Source organism: Cupressus sempervirens, chromosome 2, assembly GCF_028749045.1.
Source record: "Cupressus sempervirens isolate cs-2001-9-10 chromosome 2, ASM2874904v1, whole genome shotgun sequence".
NCBI lineage: Eukaryota > Viridiplantae > Streptophyta > Pinopsida > Cupressales > Cupressaceae > Cupressus > Cupressus sempervirens.
In genome coordinates, this window is record NC_143119.1 from 180,071,615 (window position 1) to 180,095,928 (window position 24,314).

Genomic DNA, 24,314 nt, shown 5'->3' on the forward strand with positions numbered 1-24,314 from the left:
TTCATAGGGTAGATCATAGTTTATGATCAAACTTCTTGTAACCTTAATTGGCCACACTTTATAGTTGCAGTAGTGAAGATTTGTGGGTGTCATCCCCACCCCATTTTTACTTTCTCATTGGAGGGTTTCTAGGTAAAAAAATTATTGTATTATGTGTTATTTGTTTAATGCTATGGATGAACATGTGTAGTTAGTTATTTTAGTTTACACGCAAATTGTGAGATGGATGTGTGGTGAATGTTTTATGATTAAAGTTTTGAAGTACTAATTCACAACCCGCCCCCCCCCCCCCCCTCAAAGTTTACTTTCCCATTTTTATTTCCAACAATTGGTATTAGAACTTTGTTCTTTGGAAAGGAAAGCTTTACAATTTTGAGGAAAGATCTTGAAGATGGAAGTCTACAAGTTGGGAAAGACTATTGAGAACCAACAGATTAAAATTCAGCTTTCCCTACACCAACTCATTGAAGCAGGAGATGAACTACAACATTCATGAGGAGAAGGAAAGAGATAGCTATTGAGCAAAATGACACTCATTACCAAGAGGAAGACACTACTGGATTGTTTGAGAATGGAAACTCAAGCAAGTTTGATGCAACAGTTGCAGATCTGATGGAAAAGAATGGTGCCCTAATTGTAAGAGGTTAGAATTCTTAAGATACAACAAGAAGTCCAATTAGTATTGCTATGTGAGGTTACCAAGCAGAAAAATAAAGTTGAGGAAGACAAAGTCATGATTGAAGATGACAAAAGAATACTAACCAACAAACTGGAAGAGAAGACATCAGAGGTACAAAGGATTGCTCAAATGCAACTAGATACAATGAATCAATTAATGATTACCAATCATGAATTGAATGGAAAGTACATTGAAATCACAACCCTGAAGTTACAAAATGAACAACTGAGGAATGAACTAAGAAAAGAAAAGGAATTTGATAAAAGTTTCAACAAACCTAGTGAAGCCATCAAATACTTTGAGAGACTAATGAGATCTCCTAGATCCAATAATGATACTATTGGATTAGAATACACATGTATTGAGGAAGGAGATTCATCTAAAAGTGGTGAACAAAAAAAAAACAAAGGTAAGAACTACAAACCCATTTGTCATAATTGTGGAAAGTTAGGTCGTATAGAAAATGTTTGTAGGAGCAACAATGCAAATTAGATCCCTAAGAAAAAATTCCAGGGTTACTATCAAAAGTGAAACAAGCAAGAACACCAAGCACATGAATGCAGGATTTGATGGTTTGATTTTGCACAATGCAAAAAAATTCCCACAAAATAGGTTTGCAAAATCAGATAGACCTGTATAAATCTTGCAAGTTAGGGTTTGACCTTTTACAAAGTTTACTGGCCCTAGGTAGAAGCCTATTAAAATAAAAAATTTCACCCTAAGTAGACTTGTTAGGTCATGTGCTTTTATTTTGAAATTTTTAGCAGGCGAATCATTTTTGAAAATGGTATATTCTTTTAGGAGACCATTTAAGTTCTTCCTTTTCAGTTTCATTTTCTTGAAATTGCTTCTACCATCGGATCTCTCTTTAGATCTATGGTGGTTGTCTTGTCGCTATCACAAACTGCAACAATGTTATCCTATGCCACATGGCGACCATCATGAAATAGAAAGACAGTGAGGTGAAGTTCTGAAAGACGAGCGTCAGGTTTTTAATTATTTTTGAAATTTTTGGCAGTGTGGTTGGATGTCAAAGATGTCAGATATCGAAAAAGGGGACTAGTTGGAATATGCTCCATTTTCTATTACCAATTTTTGTGAAATCACGAAGGTCACTATGATGCGACTGAAAAATGCAAAAATCCCATCATTAGCGACATAGCGCCTTCTCGAGAAAGTGAAAAAGGTAAAATCAACAAAAGGGAATCATGTCATCAAATGTTTATGTTATTAATATGGTTGTGCGATTATGATGCATTGTCAGAAGCATTAAATACAGTGACAAAGGCAGAAACGTGTGGTATTTCTTGGCGTCAAAATTTCTTAAATTTTAAGGTGGTCGCTATGTTGCAACCAAAATATGAAGGAATTCTGCCAGTAGTGAAATAACACCTTACTGGGAAAAGTGGAACATGGCAATGGTTTATATTGAAAAGTGGGTGCCAAAAAGTTCTCTCGTCAGCAATAAGCCATGTAATCATCTTGACACATTTGCAGCAATTAATATGGTACCAATATTAAGAACATGTACATTTTGTGTGCCAAATTCTTTAAAAGAATGCAGTAGTCACTTTGTCGTGACCAAAAAACCCATGTTTTATGCCAGTAGCGACATAGCACCTTCTTGGAAAAGACAAGACACGATGAAACTTGATTTTAATGTGTATTGCAAAAGGGGTAAATATTATATATAATTTTCCAACGTGTCAAAACAATGTTGTGTCATATGTTACATGGAATTGCATTAAAAATGATGACACGTGTAAATGGAAACCGCCAGATAAAAACACATCTACGGTAGGCGTTGAGTCGCTATAAGAAATTGTTCAATCTTTAATGGTAGCGACATGATGACCAAAGTAAAACAAGAAGGGCCCACCATAGTCACATTAAAACACTTGTGAAATACACATCGTTAGATTAGGAAAGAATCAGCGATAGTCATTATATCGAATCAAGAAGTTTCTCGTGGATTATGCATGGCAACATAGCGACAAGGCAACACATGTTCATGAGCGCTGGTGGGTCCAAAATGAATTGCCAATAGTAGAGAGAAATGGGTACATGGAGGATTTTTATTGGATTGACTGCCAACTTGGCAAGTGGAAGCTGAGTCATTCATAATTTTGCGCATTGATCGTCAAATTTTTTCAGAATCAACGATGTGTTTTGAAAATAGAAGGTGATGCCACCCAATTCTCCTTATAGTTCATTTATGAAGATTGAAAGCCCCCATGCGAACTAGAAACAGAGTATATTACAAAGATTTTTCCATTTCTTTCATACATGAACAATTTTTTAGATTTTCAAAGAGCTCAAAGCTATTGAGGAATTGTGCTTTGTGTGATCAAAAGGTGAAAGAATTTCTAGTGATCTTAGTGTGTTGCAGGATTGCAGTAATAAAATAACAAAGAGCCAAGTAAGTTTCTCAAATCACTATGTATCACAAGTATTCTAGTATTTTGTGATTTGTGTCCATCATACCTCCAAAGAAAGCATTCTCAGGTTAGGTAGATTATGCTAGTAGAAATATACATGATGACCTTCTTGAATTATTACTTGAGTCTATAAATGAGTCAGCCCAAGTGAAAAAGTTGATTTCTTTAAACCCTAGGCTCAAGATAGTAGATGGTTTATATGATAAAGGAAATTCGCTTAGGGATGCAATTACTACTGAATCAGGGTTTTTCCTTTTTTAAAAGTGGTTTTCAAAAAGAAATTTGTTCGCCTCCCATGCAAACATTTGGGATTTTGATTTAGGGAAACTAGAGATCACTAGTGTATTTGTGGATGTTGAGTTACTCATGGCCCTTGCCCAAAATTATGACTCTGTGGCCAGAATTATAAGAAGATCGTATGAGGAGTGTTTATTGAGTATTAATGTTGAGGAAATTAGAGAAGTTTTTGGTCTAGAACCATTTTTAAATTATCATATACCCATTGACTTTCCAGGACTAGAAAAGGAATGCTTATCTAAGAGGAATAAGATCGGGCAAGGTGCACTGAGGGCACACATAGGCTCTATTGGAAACCTGTCAATGGTCACAAAATCTACTAGGGAACCTTTTAAAAAGGAAGTTTTCACTTCCTGGGCTATAGAGATATACATGACTTTATGTAGGGTTTTTGGCGAGGATGAGTAGAATTTTATGCCAATTAGCTTCATGTATATGATGGCTCAGATTTCTTCTTTTCCTGTGGATATTGTTTTTGTTTTTGCATCTTATACAGCAGAAGAAATCCATATAGGGCTCGTTGGAATTGTCAAGAGCAAAGTGGAAAAGACTTTTGGTCATTACTCATTATTGATGCATATGTTCTTGTTTAAAGGTGCAACATATTTTGGGAAGGAGATGGTTTTAAATAGAGAAAAAGAAGGGGAAGCTATGCTAGTCCATTTGTGGATTATTGATATGACTAGGGATGCTAAAAATGCCAATTTTGTTAGATTTGATCAATATTTTGCCTCCAAATTGAGAAGCCTCTTATTAAGGAACAATCCCAGAATCCCTAGGGCATTATTGAATTTTGTCAGACCAATGGATAATCCCTCAAATTTAAAAGTGTCACATAATTGGGTTGATATTATACCATACCATGTTTCAACAATTTTTAGGGTTTATGGTTTCCAAGGGACTCCTCATGTACTGCCCTACCAGGTGCCTTTAAAAGTAGGAATAGCTAAAATATTGTGGCAGCTAGGAGGATTGGAGGAAGCATATTTGTCAAGAAGAAGTAGAGGCTCAATTTTTCCTACTTGTACTGTAGTTCACCAATTTGTGATCACAAAAGATGGATGGTTGTTCTTGTATAAATTCTTAGATCAGTACAAAATGGCTGTGTCTCATCCTCATTTTTGTGATTCTGAGGGATTTTACAATAATCTTTCTAAATTAAGGGCTAAAGTTGGTACCATCAAGTATGAACCTTATTTCCCTGAAGATATAATACGGAATAAGTTCTCTTTGCAAGACCAGGAGATTAAGAAGGAAAAATGGAGAGTTTTCTCAAGAGTTCTGGAATTTATTCATTGTTTTGATAAAGATTACAAGCCTCTAGGTAATGCAAAAACTGAGGCAAACAAAATAAATAAACTCATGGCTAATTTTTCTGCAATGATGGAGGTAATGAATGAGAAGAAACATTTTTTTTCAATTATTTTCCAGACAGAGCTAGAGAGGTCATGAGGAGATTGGTATTCACTCTTGCAGTTGGAATAGGGCAGTTGATTGTGTGAAAAAGACCTGGCTATAATGTGATTCAGAATAAGGCAGCCAGTGTGGAATAAGGGAAACAAATAGTAGGGTCAACTAGTGTTGTCTTGGAAGAGAGACCTGATGAACCCTCTCCCAAGAGGCAAAGAATAATAAAAGAATAGACTCCTCACATTAAGGAATATTCACCTACTCAATCCCCATTGCAGATTGGAGATGAGAAGCTCACCAGGGAGCAGATGGAGCAATTAGGATCCAAAGGGGTAGTAGTATTCATCACCTAAGGAAAGTTAGATGAGGGAAATCCTTAGGAGCCTCCAATGCCAAGCCTCGAATTGACTGTGGCAAATTATAGAGTAAGGGAATAGGACCTTGTAATGGAGGAAGCCTGCCATGAATTCATATCAAATGATGATTTTGTTAAATATAGAGCCTTCCATTAGTTTGTTTGGAGAAAAAATAGGGAAATGTTCGAAGAAAGATGTAGTAAATTAAGAGCAGAGTATCCAGAGATGGAAGAGGCAAATGCATGGAGTCAGATCAAAGAAGAAATGACACAAGAATTCAAGAACATGACCTATGAGGAGGGGAGACAAATGATAAAAGCATCTGGTGTTTTGCCGCTATCAAATTGGGATATAGCAGATGCCTTAGTTTTTAATTTTGTTTCCAAAAAATTAAATGTAAAGGATTAGGGGAATAAAAGAAATAAATGTGCCGAATTCAATGAGGACTAGGTTGCATTAGTCATTTGGTCAGTAAGGAAAGGATCTAATATTGGCTCCTCCCAGCTTGATAATATTATATTAATAGGCAACCTAATTCTAAAAGGGGTGGAAGATACTACTAATGTAGAAGCTGCACATTTGGGTATGGGAGTATCTGGTTTGAATTTAGCCATAATTGAAAGAGAAGAAAAGGCAATGTTTGAATTGTAAAATAAATATGAAAAGGTTCTAGAAGCCTACAATAAAGAAGTTCAAAGGAGAATTAAACTTGAGAATAAGGTAATGGGGTGGTCTACTAGGCCAAGGATCACATACCCTCACCCACCAATGGAGCATTTTAAATCCACTCTCCTTATTGAGATTCTTGATACACCGCAGAGGCCATAGTATTATATAGCTGGAGATTTTGATGAGGAGAAGAGCAAACTATGGGCATTACTTGTAGAGTTAAACCTGCAATGTGAGGATAAATTGAGAAAGGATCTCATGTATTTGGTTGATAAGATTGAATGGCCCTTCTTTTATGATCAATTAGCAAAGACATTGAACATATGGGAGGAAATAAAGGCAAGTGATGAAGCTTTGAAGCCAATTGTTAATAAGTGGAATAAGAGGAGAAAAGAGGTCACCTTTTTATGTTTTTCTATCATCAGTTTGTCACATGATTATATAGAAAAAACTTATGATGTTCCTAATAGCCTCTTAGAGTTTGATGATAAGAGAGTTGAGTTACAGAGGAGAATTGTCAGCTACTTGGAAAAATACAAGAGTGTTAATTTTGGCTTATTCCCGCATGGTTAAGATAAGAAGAATAAATTGAAAAGTAGAGAAGAATGGACCAAAGAATTAGATGACTTATTTTTTCTAAATATGAATAGAGTCATAAATGGAAATGGAAATGCATGCTAGTCAGCTACTACTGAGGAAATTGTAAAAGCCCAATTATTCTTTGATTCCTTAAAGCAAGATTTTATTAAAATTGACAAAGTAGATGAATATGTGATTAAGAAACAACATGATATTCTACAGTTTAATTGGCTAGATGACACGCTTTTTGACAAGTGGATGGCAAATATTTCTCCCAGTGAACAATTAGAAGATGTTGAAACTAATGATGAGGAGGAGATGGAACAAGAAAAGACACATATAATTGATGCATCATCCAAATATCAAAAGGAAGAAGAGAATAAAGGTGAGAAAAAAACTACAGTTGTAGGCACAGAGGCCCAAATTGATGACATGGCAACAAAGGAAAAGAAAATAAATGTTATCTTAGTAGTTCATGATGATATTGATGGGAATCCTTGAGTTCAAGTGAGCTTGGTCAAATTAAAGCTAGAAACATCACTGTCAATTCCATCAACCACATCTTCTTAGGGCCCAGAACAATAGTAAAGCAAATCATCAGCTCTTTTCAGGCGAAGAAAGCATATCACTAGGTGGAATAAAAAAGTGGTCCCACAAAAAAATGTTATGATACAAAATCTTTTCTGTTGCAAATTTTTTTTTCCTTTATGACAGTAGCAAAATGTAGAAATCTTTTATCTAAAGGACAATTGTCAATTCTTTATACTTGAAGCTTGTTGGATCTCACCCTATATAAGTGAGATCCCAAGGTAAGAGAAGGGTTTGAAAATTTTGTATAATTTTTTCTTTGTTCAAGAGAAGTACAGTCGATCCAATTGTGTGTAGTTGTTTAGAGTTTACTTTCGAGTTTTTTGTACTCTCTAATGTTTATATATCAATGACATAATCAACAAGATATTCTAAGTTTCATTGAGTTTCTATTGGTTATTGTATCAGTTTATTCAAAGGATAAAACAAAAGGGTACTTACACTACATCTGTGTTATTAATCTCTATCTCCAGTTTATGAGTTTGTTTACTTTGAGATCAATTAAGGTTTAATTGATTGAATGCAATCTGGATAGGTTGTGTACTAATTCTATTGTTGTTTTTTATTTAAGGAATTCAGGAAGTGCTTCAATAAATTAGTAGGGTCTATGAGTTTATAAAAAGGGATATTTCATAAGAATGGGAATTGGTGATTATAGTTGATAAATTCATTTACATGTTATTTGAATTAGATCCCCTGCTAATAGTCGACTCTGTATAACAATGGATAAGGCACTAGTCATATAAATTAGAGATAAATTGAAGTAAATTCTGCTACATCTATCCAATCTATATTCAAATCTAAATTAGTCAAATATTGTATCAAGTGTATAAGGATGGTCATCATCTATTTGTGGAAGTTCATGAGGTATTGTTAGCTACTATAGTTCATGATTGGTTTCATATATATTAGAGAAATTGGACCATATTTGTAATTTTAGGGATTCAGGGTAAGAGTCAAGAAAATATTGGAATCCCTAAGATACTCCCACCTTGGTCTTGTAGAGCCAAAAGTGTAGAAATCCTTTGTGCTTTGTGAAGTTTACCCAAAGATACAGTTTATTATGTTGAATATGAGTATTAGCTATCTCTAGGTGTAATGAATTTTTTTGTCTATTGGTAATAATAATCACTATTAAATCAAGAGCCAATAGGATCAAGACCTCAAGCACATAGAGATTTGAAGGATATTGCCACAATTGTTAGAAGTATGGACATTTAGTATATAAATGAAGATCTAATGCCAAGTGGACATCAAACAAACAGACAAAGGTACAATAAAATGGAAAATTCTACAATTGGAATTACAATAAAAGGTACAGTTGTCACTATTGTCAAGAGTATGAACACAGTTCTAAAAATTGCATTAGAACACATTTCAGAGGCAACTACAATAGATGGTTGAGTGAGACTATATGCTTTAGCTGTTTGAAGACTAGTCATATCAACAGAACTTGTCCAAGGAGATCACCAGCACCAAGTAATGGAAATAATAAAGGCAAAGAAAAGGTCAAAGTGCAGATGAACAAGACGTGGAAGAAGAAGGAAGATTGCAACACATCAAGTTTAGGTGAGGTCACTTCATCCAATGGATCAGGTGATCACATCACCCCCAACTAGGCAATTAAAAGCATGTCTGGGATTGATATTTCATTGATATATTTTACATCAATTCCAAAAATCTAAGTTTTGAAAAGATAATATATGCATGAATTAAGATGTAATGGATTTGTTAGAACCTAGAAGAAATCTATAATTTTTTTAGTTTTCATGTTGTTGTCGAGCATGAAAGGTTTCATAGTTACTACTGAGCACATGAATGGAATTTTAGTTGTTGCCAAGTAATGTAAGGTATGGTACTATTGGTTGAGTTTGCTATGTGAATTGAGCATAGTGGAAATCATGCGTATGCCGAGTGAGTCAAAAACCTTATGTTGACCAAGCTTATAGTTGTGTAAGCATTAAGCATTTATTGTGGAATATTAAGCATTCACCAGCGATCGAAGAGAGCACAAAAAGCATGGAGGTGAATTGCACCAAGAGATTCTTGTCTTTGAAACTAAATTCTATATCACCTAATCTAGTAGTGTAATAAAGGATTACTAACTAATAAAAAAATCATATACAAAACTAAATAGTTAACACTTATGATAGGATGAGATTATCACCAAAAGGAAGGCAAACCAAGAATGGTAAGCTCCTTGGGCATAACCTATGATGATGAAGCTATGTCCCTGATGGATGGGGAGGTATGCTCACATTGTGCTCAAGTTTTCAAATGATGAGGGTTTTTACCAAGTGTGTGTATAGATGAGGGTTTGAACAATACGGGTATGGAGGGATTTCAACATTATGATGGTATTTTGGTAGTTTTTAGGCTCTCAAAATAGCATTATAACTTTGCATGAAAAGTGGATGATATTGGTGAAGGGAGAGGGTTTCATTTATAGGCTAAGGGGTAGAGGGATGAATGGCCAAGATGCAAGGATTGGGAAAAGCTTATGGAGGGCTAGGATGTCCTAAAAGGAAGCACATGGATTATGCAAGTTTGGAGCCAATTAGGAGGTGACACATGTCATAGGGTGATTGGATGGAGGGAAGGGCAAGATGAATGGTCAACAAAGGAGGCTTAAGAGATAAGGGCTTCATAAATGTTCATAAATTCTTTGTACGAGCTTTTAATGCTTGTGTAAGCCATAAATGCTTGAGGGTGAGGGTGAGAATGAGATTGTTGACTTTGGCTTGGGTTAGCAAGTATTAACCCTTGCTTAAAGTTGTGCACATGTTTAGGAGGGGGATTAGGATTAGCTTAGAAATGGGGTTAGGGGGCAAGTATTTTAGCTTTGATGGGATGGGTTAGTTAGGAGGCTAAGTATGGGTGAATGGGTCGGATTAGGGGTAAAGGATAGGTCTTAGGATGTTTTAGGGGTTTGGATATTTTCTTAAATGATTTATTTAATAAAATGGGGGATATGGGATTATTTTAAATAGATTTGAGAATTTATTTTTATTTTTTTTAAAAGGGGTAAACACTTGGACCTGGAGCTATGAACCAGTGAGGCCACAAATGGGGGACCTCATCCCCATTAGATTCGAACCTTGATGGAAAGGTTAACAATGCAACAACTTAACCATCACAACATACCACTATTGGAAGATTTGAGGATTTATTTAATTTAATAGAGGAATAGGGATTTAATTGATAAATTGATTTTGGGTTATCTTTTGATTTTATCAATTGGACTATAGTTAATTAAATTAATTAATTAACTAGGGGATGATGATAAATTAATTGAATAATGAATATTTAATCAATAATGTCTTAGGAGATGACTAAATACAATTACTTAGTGATGTAATCATATTTAGGTGTCTACAAATTCAACTGCAACTCGACATATTCATCAAATTGGAAAGGTATCTTACTGGTGCCAAGTTTTGCTATTTGAATTGTCATGAACCTTAAGTATTAGATATGGTAGCTAGCTCTTCTACAAGTGTTAGGAAGGAAGGACATGAAGTGTTTAATGTGTAATTAATTAGTAATGATGTAAGACAACCACCTTTTCAAGAAATACCTAAAATTACATATAAAGGAGACCCATCTTATGTGCTATCAATGATACCACCAAAAGTCTTAATGATTTAGGATGTTAAGTGTTGTTATACATGCAAAGTTGGAAGTATAGAAGACATGGAGAAAAGGGAATTTTTTAGTCAACTTTGTGATGATGGAGTCTTAAGGGAAGAGAAAAACATTGTAGAGATGAAAGGGTTAGCCCATGCCCTAGATTTCCCTAATGTACTCAAGACTGAATGGATCAAGATTGTGCTCAGTAGAATTCATGATGATTTCATATGGTTGGAAAATGGACAAATTAAGATTGTTAGTCAAATAAAAAGAATTGAAAAATGAGTGTCAACACACTTAACCATTTTCATCATACATGTTGAGTACACAATAAATGTTGAGCCAAAATTTTAAATAGGTGTCGAGTCATAGTTAGTGCCAAGTAGATTATAGTATACTATGTGTCGAGTGATCCAAGAATTGTTCATGTGCTAAGTAATAGAATCATTCAGATGCTAAGCAACTCAGAAAAACATATGTCGAGTGATACAAGATACAATAGATACCGAGCAAACTAGGAAACATAGTAGATGCCAAGCAATCCAAAAATAGTATGTGTCGAGCATCAGTAATACTTCATGTGCTGAGCAACGCAGAATTAGCATAAGAGTTTGTACTTGTACAAACTAAGATGTAAACCATTTTTGGAGTCAACTTAGAGAAATTTTGAAGGAGAAAAAGGATAAGGATGAATCATTTACATTCCCTATGCAATTTGCATGCAATCAATCAAAAAAATGGTGAAGGCATGCAACCAATAAGAAAAATGCAAAGTATGAGTGGGAATTTAAGATTCAATTTGGATCATAGATCCATACCTAATCCTAAGTCTTCGCATTCTTTATAAGGAGAATGGATGTACCATTGTAAGTATGAAAAGAAAAGAAACAAAATGGGAGACTATAGTGGAATTTCAGTGTGAAGAGAAAAGACTTAGTGAAAGGAATAGCATTTATATATCTAGTTAATTAGAATAGAACAAGGTACATATTCAGAGATTAGATCTAGTAGGGATCAAAAGAGAAAGAGCAGATCAAGTGCCTGAATGCAACAATTTGAGATTGCATTTAGTCAAGTCAAATGTTCTAATACTCTTTCACAATTATATTAGAGGATTAAATCCTATGGTGATAGGTTAGCTTAACAACTAGGTAGGAGAGCCTTTGGAGAAGGTCAAGAAAATCATATGTAATTAGGTGGGTTTAACAACCTTTATGTAAATCCTTTAATAGGGTGACACTTCTTGTAAAGTGTTTTTAAATCCTTTCAACAGGTCACTATTAACACAATGTAAAGCCTTTTACAAGGCAAGCCTTTAACAAGGAAAACCATTAGAAGTGGTTGAACTCATTGCTGTAGTAAATTTTTGTGGGTGTCATCCCCACCCTAGTTTTACCTTCTTATCCCTAGAGGGTTTCTGAGTCACCAAAATCTCTTGTGTTATGTGTTGATGCATGCTCTCATTTTATGCTTGTTTACTTGCATGCATGTTTATTTCAGTTGAATTTTGATTTGAAAAGATAAATTGGTTACTTCTACTTCACCCCCCACCCCCCCTCTCAGAAGTACTCTTCCCATTTGAACATTCCAACAATTGGTATTAGAGCTTTGGTTCTCATAAGAAGAAGCCTAATAGGTTGGAGAAAAAGGTCAGAAGATGGAAGTTTTCAAACTAGGGAAGATCATTGACAATCAGGTGATTGATGTGCAACTAGCTCTACACAAAGTAGAGGAAGCTAGCGAGGAATTGAGAAAATCCTTGAAAAGAAGAAAAGAGATAGCCATAGCTGAAAATGACATACATTACAAGGAGATTGATATGACACATGTATTTGGAAAGGGATATTCCAAGGAATTTGATGCAGCAATATCATAATTAATGGAGAAAAATAGAGCACAAGCTGAAGAAATCAGATTACTCAAGCTTGAACAAGAATCACAAGCCACAATGCTTTGTGAAGTAATTGATCCAAAGAAAAGAGCTATTGAAGATAAGGCCATGGTAGAAGATGACAAGAAAAATCTCATCAATAAGCTAGAAGAGAAGACAATTGAATTTGAAAATATTTCAAACCTGCAGTTAGACATCTTAAGCCAAATGATGAACACTCGTCATGAGCTAAATATGAAGGACATTGAGATCTCTAACTTGAAGATGCATAATGATCAATTTCAAAATGAATTGAAGAGAGAAAATCAAATAGCAGAAAGCTACAACAAACCTAATGAGGCCATCAATTATTTTGAGCAATTGCTGAAATCAGCAAGGCCAAGCAATGATACTACAAGACTTGGCTACATTAGCACTAAACAAGGAGAATCATCCAAGGCTGCAAAAGAAAGGAGCAACAAAGGTAAGAACACTAAACCTACTTGTCATTTTTGTGGTAAAAAGGGACATACCTCTAATGTATGCAGGAGTAAGAATAGTCATCAGCATGACAAGCCCACAAATGCAAGTTTTTGTCAAAAGTGCAAAAAACAAGGACATTTAGCACAAGACTGCAAAACCAAGACCATAAGAACACCAAGATTTGAGGGTCACTGCTAAAACTGCAAAAAATATGGACATAGAGCATCTGAATGAAGATCAAAGCCTATGTGGACACTGTTATCATTTTTTACGCCCCGCCAAGATTCAAATTTCAAATGTTTTACCCGCCAATGGCTAGTGTGCAGAGTTAATATTATTTTAAATACCTGATCAAACCTTATAATGTGTTATGTGGCCCACAAGTCTTCCATCGTTAGATCTAAGGAATATCTACGGTTGGCGCTATCTCGCCATCGGAGGTTGCATGGTGGATAGGTTAGCGACATAGCACCCTTCTGCTGCGTGTCCGGTGGATCCCCATTTTCTCAAGTATTTCTCTGGTGCTGGGTTTTGCTAGTTCCACGGTGGGCGCCATGGCGCTATCAAAAAATCTGAGCTTCTCGCCATTAGTGACATAGCGCCCTTCTATTACGTTTCGGTGGGTCCCAAGTATGCAATCCTTCAAAGAGTTTGAGCATCGTAGATGTGAATTTGATCCACAATTGGCATCATGTTGCTATTGAGAGTTGCACGATAGATACCCATAGTGACATAACGCCTCAACGACGCGTGGCATAGATGACATAATGGGCCCACCCTTCTTCAAAGTGATAGTAGATTTCATCCTCAGTGGCAGTTGTTAGACAGGTCAGAATATAGTGGCATTTTTCATTGGTCCATTCAGCCAGCTCGAGATGCAGTTGTACAGTTTTGTGGACCATCGTAGATCTAAGGTAGATCTACGGCAGGCGCTATCTCGCTATGGAGAACTGTGAGAATTTTAACCATAGCTACATAGTGCCCTTTCATCACATGGATTAGGGGGCCAGGTCTCGCCAAGGTATGTGTGCCAAGGATTGCTAGGTGTCATTCGAGTGTGGTGCAGTTGGTGAGGTGGTGCCAGGTAAGATGGGCTTGGGTAGGAACAAGCGCAAAAAATGACGAGTCTCCACGATTGTCAGATTAAGGCAGATCTACGGTAGGTGCTATCTCGCTATGGAGAACTATGAGAATTTTAACCATAGTGACATAGCACCTTGGTGACACGTGTCTCGCGGGCCCGGCCAAGGTTGACAGTTAACGATTGGCAGTTAGTGTAACCGTCGCAGTTGGAATTTGAGGAGTTGGCGTAGTTAGTGATGAAGAGATGGTCAACTATGTAGGACTTCTGCGAGGTGGAAAAATATAAAGAGGCTATTGGTCAACGTGGTCCATCCTACTTATAGAAACAAGTTGACTTGTTGACTTTGCTAATTCACAAACGAAAAAATGAAGGTAATTGGTTTTGTTGCGTGATCTGATCTTCATGATCGATTCCAACTACCATGAAATGAATGCAGAATGAGAAGAACACTCCACCACCCATCTTTTGATCCATATACTAGGTCAGAGCGCAGTTATGGCACTTTTTTTGTCTTCTCAGGGCCCTGTTCCAAATCATTGTGTCTGGATCCGCATCCAGATTAGATTTCCCCTGATTGTTCTCTACAGAACTTAATGGCAGGTAGCTGCGAAGTCACTTCAACTGGAAGAGATCTCAGTTATGCCTGAACTATAAAGGCAACTTTTGTAGATTTTTTTGTGGTCGGACCTTTCTCTGGCTTTTTTTCTGCTGTTGCTCTACAATTCCAGTGTAAATTCCCCTGTGCCTCTGAACTGTATGATTCTCTATTTTATCTCCTTTAGCCATTGGTATGAAAGTGCAAGAACTCTTTGCCTTCGCCATTATTTTGTGAAAGTCTGTAATCTGCATGACTGTATCTCTGTTGGCTTGTGAATGGTATATAAGTGAATCTCTCTTTCCTTGTGACATTAATCTTGATCATCTTGATCTACATGTGGTTATTTGATTAAAGCAAGTCTGAATGTGTATATCCTTAGTTTCATTCTGGTTCAATAGTGCATATATGGGCAGAGATTGGTCTGAACACTCTATTTTGGTGCATCGCCTCTTTAGATTAGGCTAGGTAGATTTGTTTCATGCTCCCCTTCTCCCTTTTCCTTTTCAAGAGTAGTTAGGTGCAACCTAATAGTAAGAGGAAGCCAGCCTTCTCTGGAGACTCAACCTCATAGTTCAAGTCCCACAACTTGGAGGTTGTTTCCATGTTTCACTAGGTTGTCCTCATGCATAGGCTTTGGACAAGGGTGCAAACCTAAGTGACAACAGTTTTTGGCATGCCCAGTGGGACAACATCTCAAAAAGTTTCAAGTCTACTAGTGTCAAAAGGGAAGATTTCAAGATTAATACTGAAGAGATAGCACTGGCTTCGGTGTTTAAGCCTTCAAGAGGCTCATTCTTCAAAGTACTTTGTGACTCTGAGCTTCAAACACATATTTGGTTCTAGACCAAAGTTGCAGTGATTCATGCCCAGAGCTGAGACAAGGATATCTTCTAGAGGTAATTTTCAATACCAAGAGCTTTCACTTTCAAACCCTAGAAGAAGGAAGACTAGAATATCCTTATCACTAGTTAGGAGCGCAGTAGTAACAAATACTCCTGCAAGATCTATCTCTACTCCTCCTCCTATTAGATCTCAGCCTAGACTGCCATCAACACGTATCAATAGATCACTTGTCTATATGGCATTGCCTAGAGCTCATACTTTTGCCACCTTTAATGGTGGGAGCCCTCTCTTGTTAGCCCAAAGACATGACATACCAGTAGCTACACTCAAAAGTATACTAAAATTTACTAGTGAAAATTCTACCTCCCCCTCAGAACACATTCAAGAGGTTGCAAATGTCTGAAATATCCATGGCATTACAGAGGATGATGTTGCAGTTAGGCTCCTAGCCTCATCCTTGAAAGGAAAAGCACTACAATGGTATAGAGGTTTAGCTCATGGTTCTATAACATATTGGGATGGATTAGGAGCAGGATTGTGCAAACATTTTGAGGATAAGAGTGATTATTTGTCACTTTTAGAGTAGTGGACTACTATAAAAAGAGCCCCCCATGAATGTATGACTGATTTTAACTATAGATTCCAAAAGACATGGGATAGAATACCTACTTCAGTGAAGCCTACACCTGGTAATGCCTTCTTGCATTACCTTAGAGTTTTTAATAGCGACATTGCTACTACAATCCAAACTATGGGAGGAGATACCTTCCCTAACACTTATGACATAGCAATAAGGGTGGAAAACATCTTTATACAAGGAGGTAAGTTAGTTCCAAGGCCTCCTATGCCTTTCTCCCCTGATGTTCCAAATCATCAACCAGCAATGGCTCCCCTTCCCACAACTTCTATATCACAATCCCTTACTCCAGTCTCTCAAGCTTCCACATCCTCACATGGGATAGATGAAATCAAGGAGATGATGCAATCTATGATGCAAAACATGGACAAAAGAGACAAGACCCTTGATAAAAGATAGTAGGATCAAGGGAGGAAGTTAGAAGACCAAGGAAGGAGGCTGGAGGATAATTTCTCTATGATGCAGAAAGTGAGCAACGAAGTGGTGACTTTTGATAGCAAGCTCAAGGTAGTAAGCCTCATTAATTGCAATATCAAACTCCAGATAGTGGTAGGCCTCCAAATCCTAATCATTGGAACCATTCTTTTGATCAGAGTAGGCAAGGTGGCTAGGCTTCAACCTCAAATGTAAACCAAAGTAGGGCCATAGTCCATCAAAACAATATGGATCAAGATCAAGATTTTTGTCCCTCCTGTAACTACTCCTATGCCTATTGTATGTGTCAGAAGGTTGAATCTTATTTGGCCTTGACAATCCAAGAACCTGTAGCAAAACAAGCATACAAGGAGGACCAATTTAAGGATGCCTCAGATATGCAAAGACAGGGTGATTGCTCTTTTATGAATCATCAGATGGAGGAGCATTGTAATGTAAACCAGGATTCCATTGCTCATAATACTAGAAGAAAAAGAAGAGCTATGGAAGATGTTGTCCCTCCTCCTCCCAATCAGGCCTCAACTTTGAATACAGTACCTCATGAGCAAGCAACAAATAATCAATCAAGTGCCTTTCAGAACCAAAGGCAAAACCATGGCAGAAATGATACAAGTGATCCTCAGGCCATCCCATCACAACCTCATACAATTGTAGCCCCTAAGGTTTCTACCAAAACATCTGATATGCCATTTAGTGTGGTAGAGAAAATGAAGAAGATAACTGTGAATATCTCCATGTGGGATGTTGTTGATACTATACCAATGCAAAGGAGATTGCTACAGGAAGAGTTAGAAAGAATTGAACCAAAGGATCAGACATCTAGCATGGAAAGTGCCACAAGCCTATTACAACCATCAAGGGAGGAAGAAACAAGTAAAAGGGTTAGACCTCCTCCATTCTATGTTTCCCTAATTATAGGAGGCAAACTAGTCCATAATTGCATGATTGATTCAGGGGCCAATAGTTCAGTGATGCCTAGGTGTGTTGTTGATGCTTTGGGAATGAAATATGAGCCCATTGTTAGGGATGTATTATAGTTGGATGGTAGTACTGTCAAGACTGTAGGGATCCTTAGAAATGTGGAGATGGCCCTACATGCATGCCCTAGTTGTATTGTAACCCAAGATATCTCTATTGCTGAAGTCAAGCCATATTTTTCCATCTGTCTATCAAGAGACTTTACTGCCCAAATAGGTGGTTTCATATCTTTTGATTGGTCATATATGTCTTTTAAAACTAGATATGGAGCCAATGCTTCAATCAGAGCAGAGCCTCAATCCCTCCATCATACTGAATCTTACCCCATCAACATGAATTGCCCTATTCTAGAGATGGATGAGAATGACATAGTGAAGGAGCCCATCACTCCCCTTGCAGAGATACCTAATTTCTTCTTGGATGAGTGGGCTGACGCATATCAATTTGACCCTATGTTAGAGCTCCTCGAGACAGGTCTCAATACATATTGTATATTGGAAAAGGATGCCCTGGTTCCCAATCTTGTGGATGCTAAAGAAGATGAAAGTGGGATATGGAGTATGTACTTCGATGGATCAAGGAATAAAAATGGATTAGGAGTTGGTGTAATGTTAATTTCCCCTACACAAATAAGGTATGACTTCTCCTTTAGGCTCCAATTTAGTTCCACCAATAATGTGGCCGAGTATGAATCCTTGATCCAAGGTCTCTTACTTGCTCAAAAAAGAGGAATTCAAGCATTAAGGGTCTATGGAGACAGTGAGTTGGTGGTTAATCAAGTGAGAAATCAGAATATCGCCAAAAATGGTTTTCTCAATGCGTATAAACATAGATTTTTGGATTTTCTTGAGGGTTTCAATGCATTTAACATCCAAAGCATCCCTAGAAAAGAAAATAGACATGCTGATAGACTTGCAGCAATAGGTGCATCTTATGATATGCTAGGGAATCTTGAGGAGGGGAAGAAGCAAAAAATCAAAGTGGTAGTAAGGCTTGCCATCCCTAACAATAACACCCACTAGCAAGTGTTTGAGTTTGATGAGCAAATTGTCAGCTTCTTGCAGAATGAGGCAAAATTTTTAGAGAGAAATCAGTCAAGACTGCAAGATCAGTATGGTGATCAAATCATTCATCTCAGTTCTAACAAGCTGCCTAAAGGTCTCATTACTTTAGAGAGTGTTTTTAATCCTAATGATCAAGCAAATGGCAGGGCCATGAACCTAGCTACTGATGAGGGTGATCATACTCCAGTCATGGTTGCTGATGGAAAATCCTTAAACATGGGGAAGGTATGTTTTGAAATTGAACAAGAAAATTTTATTCATCTATGTTAGGAATTTAATGATATATTTGCTTGGACATATGATGACTTAAAGGGTTTTGACCCAAAGTTATTTCAGCATACCATAGATTTAGTTGATGATGCAAAACCAGTAAGAGAAAAAAAAAGACCAGTGAATCCCAAGATTGAACCATTAATGAGAAAAGAGCTATCCAAGTTGATTGAGGCCCACATAATTTTTCCTATCAAACACTCATCATGGGTAGCAAACCTTATCCCTGTTAGGAAGAAGAATGGGGAAATTAGGTTATGTGTTGACTTTAGGGACCTTAACCAAGCTTCCCTTAAAGATCACCATCCTCTCCCTTCTATGGAGCAGATTTTGACCAAGGTTAGTGGTTCAAAGAGATTCTCATTTCTTGATGGATTCTCTGGTTACAATCAAGTGCTGGTTAAAGAGTTTGACAGGTACAAGATTGCATTTACCACTAAATGGGGTACCTATGCTTTTTATAAGATGCCATTTGGGCTAACCAATGCAGGTGCTACATTTTAGAAGGCAATGGAGATGGCTTTCAAGAAATTGATTGACAAGTTTGTCTTAGTTTACCTTGACGATATCATTGTGTATTCAAAGGATGTAAATGATCATTTTGATCATCTTAGATAGGTATTCCTAAGATACAGAGAGTTTGGGGTTTCCCTTAACCCAAGCAAGTGTGTCTTCGCTACTAACCAAGGAAAATTATTAGTACACATTGTATCTAAGGATGGCTTAACCATTGATCTAGAGAGAACAAAAGCAATACTTGCCCTTCCTCTTCCTAAACAAAAGAAAGGGATGCAAAGTTTCCTAGGCAAGATAAATTTTGTGAGAAGATTTATCCCAAATCTTTCTACCATGGTGAAACCTCTTACAACTATGCTTAGGAAAGGTATGGTCTTTGCATGGACCAAGGAAGAGAAGGAAAGTTTTGAAGAGATCAAGACAGCCATAGCCTCAGCCCCTACTCTCATAAACCCAAAATTTGAGAAGGATTTCATTCTTTATGCCTTAGGTGGTGAGTCAAGCATTTTTGCTATCTTGACTCAAACAAATGACAAAAATGAAGAACAGCCCATAGCTTTCTTTAGTGAATGGCTTAAGGAGTATGAAGATAGGTACAATTATGTAGAGAAGCAAGCCCTTGCAGTCATCAGAGCTTTAAGGAAATTTAGACGCCTCCTGTCCCATAACAAGATTCATTTGTTAGTACCCCATGCCAGTGTGAAAGGTTTCCTTTTGAGCAAAGATATTAGTGAGAAAAGAGTTGGTTGGATTACAAGAGTGATGGAGTATGATGTTGATATCTAGGTCACTAAGCTGGTAAAAGGTAAAGGATTGTGTAAGCAGATGTTATCATCTCAAGAGCCTGATGAAGAAGTTGTCATGATATTAACAAAAGAATAAGAAGCAAGAAATGATGGCCCAAGGAATTGGATGGATGACATGAAGAATTTCTTATTAGGGAATGGATACCCTCAAGGATGAGACAAAGCTAAAAGGAGACAATATAGGCTACAATCAATTCCTTATGTCATAGTTGATGATATCCTTTTTAGAAGAGATTTTAATGGAGCCCTATTAAGGTGCCTTGATATAAACCAGGTTGAAAGAATGATCAAGGAACTTCATGATGGTCCTGATGGTGGCCACTTTTCGGCTAGAACAACTGCAATGAAGATCATGAGGGCTGGTTATTACTGGCCATCTCTATTCCATGACTATCATAAGTATGTAAGGAAGTGTGAAAAATGTGCCTTCTTCTCTAGCAAACAAAGACTTGTAACTCTTCCCCTCCATCCTATCCAGGTGGATCAACCTTTTGCTCAGTGGGGGTTGGATTTCATAGGCCCTATCAATCCTCCTTCCAGTTTTGGTCACAAATGGATTTTAGCTGCTACATATTACTTTACCAAGTGGACAAAGGTAGTGGCATTGAAGGATGCCACTGAATCTTTAGTTGTTGAGTTCCTTGATGGAATTGTGACCAAGTTTGGTGCCCCTTCAACCATTATTTCAGATAATGCCAAGTCTTTTGTTGGAGCTCAGATTTGTGCATGGGTAGTGGATCATAATATCTATATGAGCACATCCTCAAATTACTATCCTCGGGGTAATGGTTTGGCCGAGTCATCCAACAAGAACCTAATCAGGATAATGAAAAGGATAATAGAGGATAATCAGAGGTGTTGGCACAAGAGGTTGAAGACTGCAATATGGGCTGATAGGATAACACCTAAAAGATCAATAGGGAATTCACCATTTGTGTTGATATATGGTAGAGAAGCAAGGCTTCCAATTTCATTGGAATTCCCAACCCTAGAACTAGCTCATCAGCTAGAGTTGATTGAGAATGATGCCATGATAGTGAGAATGGCAAAACTAATGGAGCTAGAAGAAAAGAGAAATCAGGCCATGCAGACCCTAGAGGCACACCAACAGCAGGTGAAGAGGAGTTTTGACAAGAAGGCTAGGGTCAGGATCTTCAAGGAGGGAGATTTGGTTCTAAAGTGGGATACAGATAGGGCAAAAAAAGGAAGACACTCAAAGTTTGATGCATTGTGGAGTGGTCCTTATCTAATTATTAGTTGTAAGTAGGCCAATGCTTTCCAGTTAAGTAGGCTTGATGTTGAGATTCTGCCCATCCCAGTCGGGATTTATCTTAAGCCATGTTTTTGACAGGGTTTGGGGTTCCATATATATAGTTAGTTTAGTTCTATTCTTTTTTGTTCCCTATTTTCCAAGAAGTGCACGAGCACAGGGTTGTCTCTCTGTGAAATAGCAGGTTTTCAAAATTTTGAAGATTGCAGGGAGTTTTGGTCTTTGGTTCCAGTTGTAGAGACAAAGATTTTTGGGTTTTTTCTCAGAAGTAGGGTTAGGGTTTCACAATGCACAGGATCTACATCTTTTTGACTCTGTAGCCCAATGGACACTTTAGGCCACTTGTCTTATGCATAGCAGGCTCGGATTCCCTGTGAGTCACCAGAAATGTTATCATTTTTTACGCCCCGCCAAGATTCAAATTTCAAATGTTTTACCCACCAACGGCTAGTATGCAGAGTTAATATTATTTTAAATACCCGATCAAACCTTATAATGTGTTCTGTAGCCTGCAAGCCTTCCATCATTAGATCTAAAGAATATCTACGATTGGCGCTATCTCACCATTAGAGGTTGCACGGTGGATACGTTAGCGATATAGCGCCCTTCTTCTGTGTGTCCGATGGGTCCCCTTTTTCTCAAGTGTTTCTCTAGTGCCAAGTTTTGCCAGTTCCACAGTGGGTGCCATGGCGCTATCAAAAAATTTGAGCATCTCGTTGTTAGCAACATAGCGCCCTTCTGCCGCATGTCGGTGGGTCCCAGGTATGCAATCCTGCAAAGAGTTTGAGTGTCGTAGATGTGAATTTGATCCATAGTTGGCATCATGTCGCTATTGAGAGTTGCACGATCGATACCCATAGCGACATAACGCCTCGACGATGTGTGGCATAGATGATGTAATGGGCCTGGCCTTCTTCAAAGTGATAGTACATCTCATCCTCAGTGGCAGTTGTCAGACGGGTCAGAATACAGTGTCATTTTTTCATTGGTCCATTCAACCATCTCAAGATGCAGTTGTACAATTTTGTGGACCACCATAGATCTAAGGTAGATCTACGGCAGGCACTATCTCACTATGGAGAACTATGAGAATTTTAACCATAGCGACATAGCGCCCTTTTGCCATGTGGATCAGAGGGCCAGGTCTCGCCAAGGTATGTGTGCCAAGGATTTCCAGGTCTCATTCGAGTGTGGTGTAGTTTCCAAGATGGTGCCAGGTATGATGGGCTTGGGTAGGAACAAGCACGAAACACGACGAGTCTCCACGATCGTCAGATTAAGGCAGATCTACGGCAGGCGCTATCTCACTATGGAGAACTGTGAGAATTTTAACCATAGTGACATAGCACCTTGGTGACACGTGTCTCACGATCCCAGCCAAGGTTGACAGTTAACGGCTGGCAGTTAGTGTAACCGTCGCAGCTGGAATTTGAGGAGTTGGCATGGTTAGTGATGAAGAGATGGTCAACTATGTAGGAATTCCGCGAGGTGGAAAAATAAAAAGAGGCTATTGGTCCACATGGTCCATCCTGCTTACAGAAACAAGTTGACTCGCTGACTCTGCTGATTCACAAACCAAAAAATGAAGGTAATAAATTTTGTTGCATGATCTGATCTTCATGATCGATTCCAACTACCATGAAATGAATGCAGAATGAGAAGAACACTCCACCACCCATCTTTTGATCCATCTACCGGGTCAGAGTGCAGTTATGACACCGTGTCTGTCTTCTTAGGGCCTTGTTCCAAATCATTGTGTCTGGATCTGCATCCATATCAGATTTCCCCTTGATTGTTCTCTGCAGAACTTAATGGAAGGTAGCTGCGAAGTCACTTCAACTGGAAGAGATCTCAGTTATGCTTGAACTATAAAGGCAACTTTTGTAGATTTTGTTGCGGTCAGACCTTTCTCTGGCTTTTTTTCTATTGTTGCTCTGCAATTCCAGTGTAAATTCCCCTATGCCTCTGAACTATATGATTCTCTATTTTATCTCCTTCAGCCATTGGTATGAAAGTGCAAGAACTCTTTGCCTACGAAATTGTTTTGTGAAAGTCTGCAATCTGCATGATTGTATCTCTATTGGCTTGTGAATGGTATATAAGTGAATCTCTCTTTCCTTATGACATTAATCTTGATCATCTTGATCTGCATGTGGTTATTTGATTAAAGCAAGTCTGAATGTGTATATCCTTAGTTTCATTCTGGTTCAATAGTGCATATATGGGCAAAGATTGGTCTGAACACTCTATTTTGGTGCATCACCTCTTTAGATTAGGTTAGGTAGATTTGTTTCATACTCCCCTTCTCCCTTTTCCTTTCTAGGAGTAGTTAGGTGCAGCCTGATAGTAAGAGGAAGCCGGTCTTCTCCAGAGACTCAACCTCACAATTCAAGTCCCACAGCTTGGAGGTTGTTTCCATGTTTCACTAGGTTGTCCTCATGCATAGGCTTTGGACAAGGGTGCAAATCTAAGTGACAATAAACACCTAATCAGCCTACAAGGAAAAAAAAACTATGCACCTCACTACAATTGGGACTATAATACAAGGAAAATTTGTCACTACTGTCAAGAATATGGTCATGTACCTTAGAATTGCATAAGAACACACTTCAAGGGAAACTATCACGAATGGTTGAGTCAAATTACTTGTTTTAGCTACTTAAAGACTGGACATGTTAGCAAGAACTATCCAACAAAGGCTAAGGCAACCAAGACTAAGGTTAACAAGGGAAAAGAAAAAGTTGATGTGGAACACATCAGGAAAGATATGAAGAAGACATGGCTGAAGAAAGGTGAATGCAGCACATAAAATCG